A 9,858-nucleotide genomic window follows, 5' to 3' on the forward strand; every position below is an offset into this window, starting at 1 on the left:
TACAAACAGAAACGGCAAAGAAGTGATTGCGTGGCAATGGCAGCCATGGGGTCATCTTGGGTAACTTTATACTGGTAGGAACCCACTGGTTCCACCAGCCCACAGGGGATTATTGTGTTCGTCCGTCGTGCAGGGAGGGGCTGGGTGGGGAGGGAGGGGCTGGGTGGGGAGGGTGGGGAAGGGCTGGGTGGGGACGGTGGGGAGGGGCTGGGTGGGAGGGGTGGGGCTGGGTGGGGAGGGGCTGGGTGAGGCTGGGTGGGGGGTGGGAGGGGTGGGGCTGGGTGGGGAGGGGCTGGTCACCCCGTGGTGCCCTTATAAAACTCAACATTTAACCTACTCACGCCGGCTTGTGCCCGCCCTCACAGTTCGGCATATTTGCGGAATACACCACGCCGCCGTTGACCCTGGCCATTGACCGAGCAACCCAACGTTCCTACCAGCTCCCTCCGCAGGAATGTGTTAAGCACTGACACTTGTAAACAATAGTGACAGGACTTATACACTCGAAGAAGGGTTATTGCGCAGATTATTTATTTTAGGGTAGTGTTATTTTTGTTTCTCCTGGTCTTTCGGGGTTTCCCTCCACATTTGAGGTTATTTAGATGAATTTGCTGCTATAAATGTCAAAATGACGAGCCACTTTGTTGAGCGATAATTTGTGACCAGGTCGCTTCTTAAAAAGTTAGTTAATACCTCAGTGGGCTTTGCCTGGTCGGATGGGGATGGTTTAGTTGTATTTGTTTGTGTTTGGGTGATTTGTTTACCTTTCTTGTACGTTTTATAGGAGAGGAAGGACAAGATCAATGGGCTCGCATAATGTGCATGCATCATGTACGTTGACTTATTAATCCCCCTCCCCTACTTTGCGCAAAAAGAGGGCACAATTGTGGCCACCACATCCACGCCTCTATATAAGGAACGGAACAGGTGGACTTCTCCATAAATCTGGCTGCCGCCTGATAAAGCTGGTTGTGATTACCGGCGAAACGTCGTACTCAGATTGTAAATGTGGTTTGGCTTTCCAACACACCGGTGTTGCTGTATTAGTATACTACACTATACACTACACTCCTATACACTGCACTATACACTACACTACTATACTCTACACTATACACTACTATACACTACACTATACACTGCACTACTATACTCTACACTACTATACATTACACTATACACTAGACTACTGTACACTACACTATACACCACTACTACACACTAGTGCTGTACTAGTGACGAATTGGCATGTTCTGTTTACGTGACAACCCTTACTAGTCGGTTGTGTCGGGCGGTGGCGGGTTTAACGACACATTTAAATATTTACGTGATATAACCCAAAAAAACTCTATTATGGGTGTTGTATACTGTTTCTTATTCTTAGTTTTTTTCGGTAAAGTCACGTAGGTAAAAAATTAAAATTTATAAAAGTAAAATAAAAATAAAATAAAAATCACGACGTTTCGGAGGCAACACAAGCTTCCGTCTTCAGATGGAACCGTCACAGCACGATAGCTGTGACGTGCTGTGACGGTTCCACCTGAAGACGGAAGCTTGTGTTGCCTCCGAAACGTCGTGATTTTTATTTTATTTTTATTTTACTTTTATTAATTTTAATTTTTTACCTACGTGACTTTACCGAAAAAACCTAAGAATATGAATCCTTGCAGTCACGAAAGCTTCAAATCTAGAAATAAATACTGTTTCTTGTACTGGACATCTGTGAAAACGAGCTTTGTCGCTCATCGGATTCCTCCAGTATAAATAAGTATTTTTATTCTGATGTATTAAGTTTAAAAAAAGTATTTATTCACATTTTTCAAAGCATCGTACATTTCCAACAATATATATTTATAATTTCTTGAATTACATATTACACGCGTACTTTGTTTCAGAGTCTCTTGTGGGCATCTCACAAAGGATTGGTCTTGTGACTTTGTGGATATAAACTCGCTGGAGAGAGGGGGGGGGATGTGGCTGAAAAGGGGGCCGGGAGTTGCCCGTGTGGCAGCCGAGAGGATCCCGTCCGCTTGGCGTCTGGGGGGCATTTTTGGGGCTTATTGGATTGTTCTAGATTTGAAGTTTTCGTGACTGCAAGGATCCATACTCTTTGGTTCTTTCGGTAAAGTCACGTAGGTGAAAAATATCTAAGTAAATAAATTAAATCACGACGTTTCGATTGCAACACAAGCAATCATCATCAGGTGTGACAACCACAGGAAGAAAATGTTTTACTGAAGTGGGAGAGATGCTGGAGTTGAATTGGCCTGAAGTGAGGGCAAGGGGATCCCATCGTTTAAGTTTTGCGTCCAAGGTGATTGAGGGAGGCTAGCTGGTCAAGGTTGTTACAGGGCACAAGTGATGGGGGGGAGGGGCATGGAATTTCCTTGCACTCAGCATAGAACGTTTGTATGTAGATAGAGCATGCTGGTAATGAGATATACCCTGAGGTCTAATGCCACAGGAGTGTCAACTTCGATTCACGGGGATGAATAGAAGTTGAAGTTGTTTAAGTGTTCAGTGATGGTGGCGTAGAATTCCCCCCTGTCCGAGCAGGAGGAGAATGCGTGCTCCGATGTTTCAGTCGTTCCCTGAGGCCACCTGGGTCAATCCAGTGAGGTATCGCTTTCAACGTAGGTATTGTACCGTGCAACTATTTTTTTTAATTGAATGGTCTCCAGGGGGGAGGATCGAGAATGTTTTTTGAGGTTTTTGTGTGCATTGTGCACCACTGCCAACGCAGCATCGCCAAACAATCGATTTAAACAAGTGTTGAAAGCAGCACTGACATTTAAACAAATGTGAATAACAACCACATAAACTTGATATATAACATTGAATGTTTATACTCTCTGGTTCTTTCGGTAAAGTCACGTAGATAAAAAAAATAGCACGACGTTTCGGTGGCAACACAAGCGTCCGTCATCAGGTGAGAAAAAAAGATCAGCTGCTGTGGCTTTACATAGGCACGGGGGGGTTTGTAGAGTCGTGGCTGCAGGAGTTCACGGGGGGAGAGGGACGAGGGTTGTCGCGTGCAGGGACGGGTGGGGGCTGGAGAAATCAGCATGTCCATGAGTCGTGAACTCCTGCAGCCACGACTCTGCAAAAACCCCCTTTCCTCCCGTGCCTATATAAAGCCACAACAGCAGATAATTCTTTCTCACCTGATGACGGACGCTTGTGTTGCCACCGAAACGTCGTGTTCTTTTTATTATTTCTTCTATCTACGTGACTTGACCGAAAGAACCAGAGGGTATGTATTCCTGCAGTCACGAAAGCTTCAAATCACGATGTTATGTTCAACGAAGCCGTATTCCAGTCCGTCCAGTAGGTGGCGACCTTGTCCCACGGTTTTAACATTAAATGTACATTATTAATTGGAAAAATGTAAACACGCACTAGTGTAATATGCAGCCTACAAGCACAAATAAAACATTCACCACCTAAATCGCCAGATTTGATTGTGCTTTAAAAAAATCAGTTTTTATTTGTACAATACTGCGGATACAATCCTGTTTTTGCTATGCATTACAATGTGGATTTCATACAACCTTTAAATTGGACTTCATCTCAAGATTCAGAGGAAAAATGTATTGACCTTGGTATTTGAACAGGAGCGTGGAGTTAACAGCACAGATGACAGGGGGCATTCTAAACAGTTCTGGCAGCACGGAAGAATGATCTACCTAACTGAGCAAGGTAGAGTTAAATCGTAGGCAGGGGTGAGTCCATGGAGGATCTTGAAAATGGTGAGTGCTATCTTGAAACTGATTTGGTCGGGAAGGGATTGGAGTACTGGTGTGTTGTATTTTTTGTTTATGGGTGAACCTGCGAAGCCTGGCAGTGGCATTTTAGTTGATATGGAGGATGGTTACTGATACACTTCCACTGACATTGGATTATTACTGGTAGGAACCTCCTGGTTACACCAGCCCACAGGGGATTATTGTGTCCGTCCGTCGTGCATCCAAAAATGGGAGGGGTGGGGCTGGGTGGAGAGGGGAGGGTGGGGAGGGGCTGGGTGGGAAGGGGCTGGGTGGGGAGGGTGGGGCTGGGAGGTGGAGGGTGGGGCTGGGTGGGGAGGGGCTGGTCACCCCGTGGTTCCCTTATAAAACTCAACGTTTAACCTACTCACGCCGGCTTGTGCCCGCCCTCACAGTCGGGCATATTTGTGGAATACACCACGCCGCCGTTGACCCTGGCCATTGACCGAGCAACCCAACGTTCCTACCAGCTCCCTCCGCAGGAATGTGCTACTGAGAGTGAACCTTTTACCAATTCTTATCATTCAATTGTTGGGTATGAGGCCAATTTGAAGCAACTGCAGAAGTAGTTATGTGGTGTCATGATATGGCATGATATCTCATGGCACGACTCCCAATAGCACAAATAACATGTATTTGGTGATAAATCCAAAAAGTGCATGTTATTAGATGCCTTGCCTCCAGAAACTACACCCTAGATACAGGAAACATCTGTGTAAGTATGCTACCGAAATGCTGTTGTTTTTGGCACGCTCCATTTCTGTTAAAACAAATACAGTATTTTGACAGTGTTGCTATGGAGTTGTTCCATTGATGTTTTACAGTCCATCGCACGTCCGTGAGGCCAATATGTTTGATGTGCTGGACGCAGGTTCCAAAAATAGCTTGCTCTTATAGGCCGAAAATTATGTGATATGAAGTGTCTTAGAAGCGAAAAGGGCGCAATGGATTTCATAAGATGCATAATCGCCTTCTAATTTTTCTGAACATCGTGTGATTTTCTCACTGATTTCTAAAGCATATGCATGTAAAATTTAGATTTCTTATCATGCGATGTTGTTCCCACCATTTTAATGTTGCGTTTTGACACAAAAAGTCTGTGGCACAAAACCTGTGGTTATTTTCACCTGAATGTCTTTATGTGCCTGTGCCTTTTTAAGTCTTATGTAAAGGAAAGAGCTGTATGACAAATAGTTTTTTATACACTCGACAATATTGGCATTTGCGGTTATTAGTCTAACATTAATTTTGCAGCTAACATAGCTTAGTTTATTAACACTTGGCTAGTTGAGAATGTGTCTACTGCCTGGCCTATAAAGTATTAAGATTTAAAACATTTAGTTCGAACTATAAAATATTTTTAAAATACAGTAATTCAGAAAAAAATTACCAATGCCTGTTTAAAAAAGAAAATACATCCCCAGTAACATTGTTAAAGTATTAACCGTGTATTATTTGAAATATTTTGTTTAACGATTGATGTATTTAATTTCTGTGTAAGCATTTATTGAGTCTTTAATTGTGCCAACAATTGGTCCCACTTCATTGATGATGTCCAGTTCCACTAACTAGTCCAGGAGACCTATATTTGTGGTGTACTATAAAGGGCAGCGTTGATTTCGTCAATTGTGGCATGTGGAGCTTCCTCTTTTTTATTAGAGAAACGGTTTGATTTTTTTAGATACCTTTCTTTTGCTATGGATATGCGTATAACATTCCTCCGCTAATTTTAAGATGTCATCTCGATCGTGTCATGGTTCAATCTCTCTCCCAAAGTTTCTATTATTTATAAATTTTCAATCAACCTACTTTTCTGCCGTTATACTTCAGTCGCAAGCCATGACGTCTTCAATAATTTTCATGTCGTCTTCAGGAAATTACATTCTTACGAAAATGTGCCATCATTCTGAGCCAACTATTAAAACTACAGATTTGGACCCATTCATGATATTTATTGGTATATGCTGTACTTACAGATATATTAAAACTCCTCTTGTTAACAACAGTATTGTACCTGTAGTTGTAATTGGCAAACATTTCATTGTTCATTGCTGTGTCACGCAGCACGAACCATTGATTGTAAATCTGACTCATAACCATGCAATCTTTGAAAGCGGAGTACATGTTGCATCTGAAGTGGATTAGACCCAATAAACGGTACACCTAAAAATATCTGAAACCCCTCGGCATCGGCGGTGTGTGGAGTACGGACGGCAATGGCACTACGACGAAAGCTGCCTTAATTGCATTGCCGCCAAGTCCAAGGGAGCTTTTTATTCCTCGCGTGGCGTGTGCCTTGAATACCAATGTCCTTATTACAGTAAGTGCAGTGCGTTTCCATAGCAATACACGGGCCCCCGGCAATGCGCGTGATTTATGTTGTTTCAAACAGTGTCATCCGTGTTGTGTCTTTGAGTCAATATGCCACCATCGTCTTCAACCTGGCCTGGCTTGCCAGAGTATCCCACTGTTCTAGTTGTCCCCGTTGTCAGATCCTATATGCCACGACGGCATTGCCGTGCGACGTGAACGACAATATCTGAAAGATAGCGGCATTGTAATTGGGGAAATGTTGAGGATGACAGGATGGAAATCCACAGTGTCTCCAAATGAATGGGCATCCTTCCAGTTAGCCGGCATCGTGCTGTGCAGTGCAACGGATCGCATGGTTCACTTTATACTTCATATGATCCTTACGGCGGTACCCCAGGGTACCAAATAATACTAAATGGCCGAGGCAATTAAATGTTTTATTTCTGGGACACTATTTTTCCCAGGGGTGTCCTTAACTCCGCGACTGGGGTACCAATCAATCTGAAATCAGTGCCACTCCGCGATGTCGAAACGCAGCGAGGACGATTTCGCAGAAACCCTGAACGCTCGTACACACCGCGGTGGTGGTGCATCGTGTACAGCTCGTCGAGATGAGTCGATTGCCACATCGCCGACCATCAACAGACTAAAACTGACTGCGCAATAGTGACATCCGCACCACAAGAAGAAGATCCTGGATTTAATTGCCAAATTTTGGCGCCTTTCTGTGCGGAGTTTGGATGCCATTCCCCTGTTCTCCGGCTTACTTCTTAACCCCCCCCCCCCCCCCCCAAAGACTATAACTGGGATTGGTCAAACATCCCAGTGCTGAAAAATCAACTGCAAATCACTAAATGGGAATTACACGCAGCAACACTCAATAGGACCCTCCTGGAAACAAACCTTCAGAGACTGAGCTCGGCCTTCCCGGCTACACAAGTGTCAATTAAGACAAATCGCACCCGTGAAAATCTCACCTCCGCCTAACGGTGGTGGTGGTTACGAATGGGTTGGTGAGCAGACGTACACACATCATGCCCAACATGACAACAACTATAGGCCTCGTGCAGCACGATGCCTATTTCGGCCTGAGATCCATCAGCAGCACTTACATTCTTGAGCTGGTTAACCCATCGCGGCGGCTGGAAGGGCAACTGGAGTGGGCGTTTATGGTGTTTTTGTGATTTGTCGCGTTCATTGAAAATAAGGGGGTTTCTGCAGCTAAGCACTACAGAAAACGCCGGCATGCATGTAGCAGTAATAGAACGGCTGTAAAGAATGCTGGCGACCCCGATGCCAGCCGAATGTAAACCATAACAGCATGTGTTACGAACAATAACTTTTTTTCAAATATCAATTTCCCCCGGCTTGCATGAGGAATAATAGTCACTGACCTTTTGCAATGGTTTCTTTTACGCATTTTCACTTGACCTTAACAGTATGTGAGCACAATTGGAATACCTCACATTTTCAAATGTGGAGCTGCTTTCATCCCAGTATAAATCATCGGCAGAAGTCATGATGATTGTACCACTTATAATTTTCATGAAATCATCATTGCAACTGAAATTTGAAAAATATGCCTCGTTAATTTATTTGATTTATTGAAGTCTGGTACAGACTCACCTTGCAATTTAGCAATCATGGGAGACTTCACAATTGTAATGATCTCATGTTAGTTAAATGCGATACCCCAAATATATGAAGACTGGTTTTATTCTATAAAGCTATCGTGTTATATCAATAAGGCAGCACAGACTAAATATGATTCGCACGTTTACTTTAAATATACTGAATATAAAACCTAATACAGACCATCAGAATCAGAAAATCTGTATTTTTACTGGATTAATCCGATGAGCTCTAAATCTCTTTTTCACAGATGTCCAGTCGGGCCAGGTAAGAATGTTACAAAAACAAGATAGTAGTGCAAAGTACAAGAAAGGTAAACATGAGATCATTACAATGGTGAAGTCTCCCATGATTGCTAAATTGCAAGGTGAGTCTGTACCAGACTTCAATTAATCAAATAAATTACCGAGGCATATTTTTCAAACTAAACCATCCCCATACGAAGCCTACTGAGGTATTAACTCGTTTTTCAGAAGCGACCTGGCCATAAATAATGATAGCTCAGCAAAGTGGCTTATCATATGGACATTTATAGCACACATTGGCTTGTTAAAAATAAAATATCCGTGAAGATGTAAATTGCTTGATGAATGATCGTGATCCTCCTCAGCCATGATCTAGCCACTGCTGGATGAAGGCTCCCCGCGTTGTCGTTATGCCTTACGATGCCACAATCCGTCTTGAACCTGCGCAGGAGCTAATTGTATGGCTTTAACTCCGCGGGAATAATCCTGTCAGTCACGCCGTCTCTCCTCCGGCTGACATTCCATCACCAGCCTCGTTCACCTTCCTTAAAAAAAAAACCCCAGTATGTGTGTGGACAAAATTTTTTTTTCTCGAATTTCCCTTTGTGCTTTGAACCATGTGATCGTTTTCCTGTCTCTTCGTGCAATTCCCAGCATGCATCTCTGCACGCTGCTTTGCATAGTAAGCAGCTTTTGTTTCATTTTCCATTTCAGTTGGATAAAAAGTGGAGAACGAGAGCGATTTGGAGTGCGTTTGTTGAAGTGAATATAATTTGATAATGAAAAGCAACATACCGATGTGTACAGGAAAGAACGTTTTAGATTAGTGCTTATTACCTGCTGTAATACGATCAGCAACCTGGGTATTTAAAAAGATACGATTTAAAAATTACAAACCCAATTGAGGCTCAACTAGATAAAGATTATGATTGTATTGTTATTTAAACTATAACTTTGACCTGGAACCTGTACATTTCCTAATTACCCAACTTAAGAATAATTACTTTAAAATTATAATTATATGCAACCCAAAAGGAAAAAAAAATATTGTCACATGTATCAGTATTCCCTGCTCTGATCTTCAAATTGTTGGATTCTTAGCCATAGGGGGTTTATGAGGCCAACATGTCGCTGCTGATAACTCTGCTATGAAATTGCAGACTACAGGAAAGGGAAAGGCTCATACAGCTATGACCTCATGCCAGTGCGCATAGCACATTTGGACACATTTTAAATGTTAAACTTTAGAACGAGGGACTAAGACTGGTTTGCATTTTTTTATTTCCATTTCAACCTATGCCTACAGGTCACATGCCAAACACGGGTGGTCGGTCCACGGCAAGAAAACTCAAAACATTGAAGGTGATTGAGTGCAGTATTTGCGGAAACGTGGGGGGTGGGGGGGGGAGAAAAAAACAATCCAATAGAAAAAAAACAACAACAGGTTAATGCAGCTCAATGATTAATGAACCATTCGCTGTTGTCGCCACCACTCGTGGTAAAGGGCCTCTCCTTGCTTGCCCTCTGCTCCTTGCACGTGTCGCTCCCCTCCTCCTTCTTCTTCTTCTTACAAACGTGAGAGATGTGCACGAGCGCCATCCACGAGTTGCGACAGCTCAGAAAGATTGATCAAGCGAACAAAATGGCCACAACGATGTTGGCATGACAGTACGTGTCGTCGCTGTTGTTTTCCTCTCTCTCTCTCTCTCTCTTTGTATACTTTGTTTAGTTTTAAACAATTAAAATACCTTCAACTGTACGTGATAGTAAAACATTCGCATTTTAAACGATGTTCGTACATAATCATGTCTATCCTGCTCTAAGTAAGACAATTGCATCTGGACTGGCCTCTTCAGGAAAACACAACGCTGCAAGTATATCGCACAGGATCTATAGAATACTGA

This window comes from Lethenteron reissneri, chromosome 28 (assembly GCF_015708825.2).
Source record: "Lethenteron reissneri isolate LAM-NWPU_2019-01 chromosome 28, ASM1570882v1, whole genome shotgun sequence".
Classification (NCBI taxonomy): Eukaryota; Metazoa; Chordata; class Hyperoartia; order Petromyzontiformes; family Petromyzontidae; genus Lethenteron; species Lethenteron reissneri.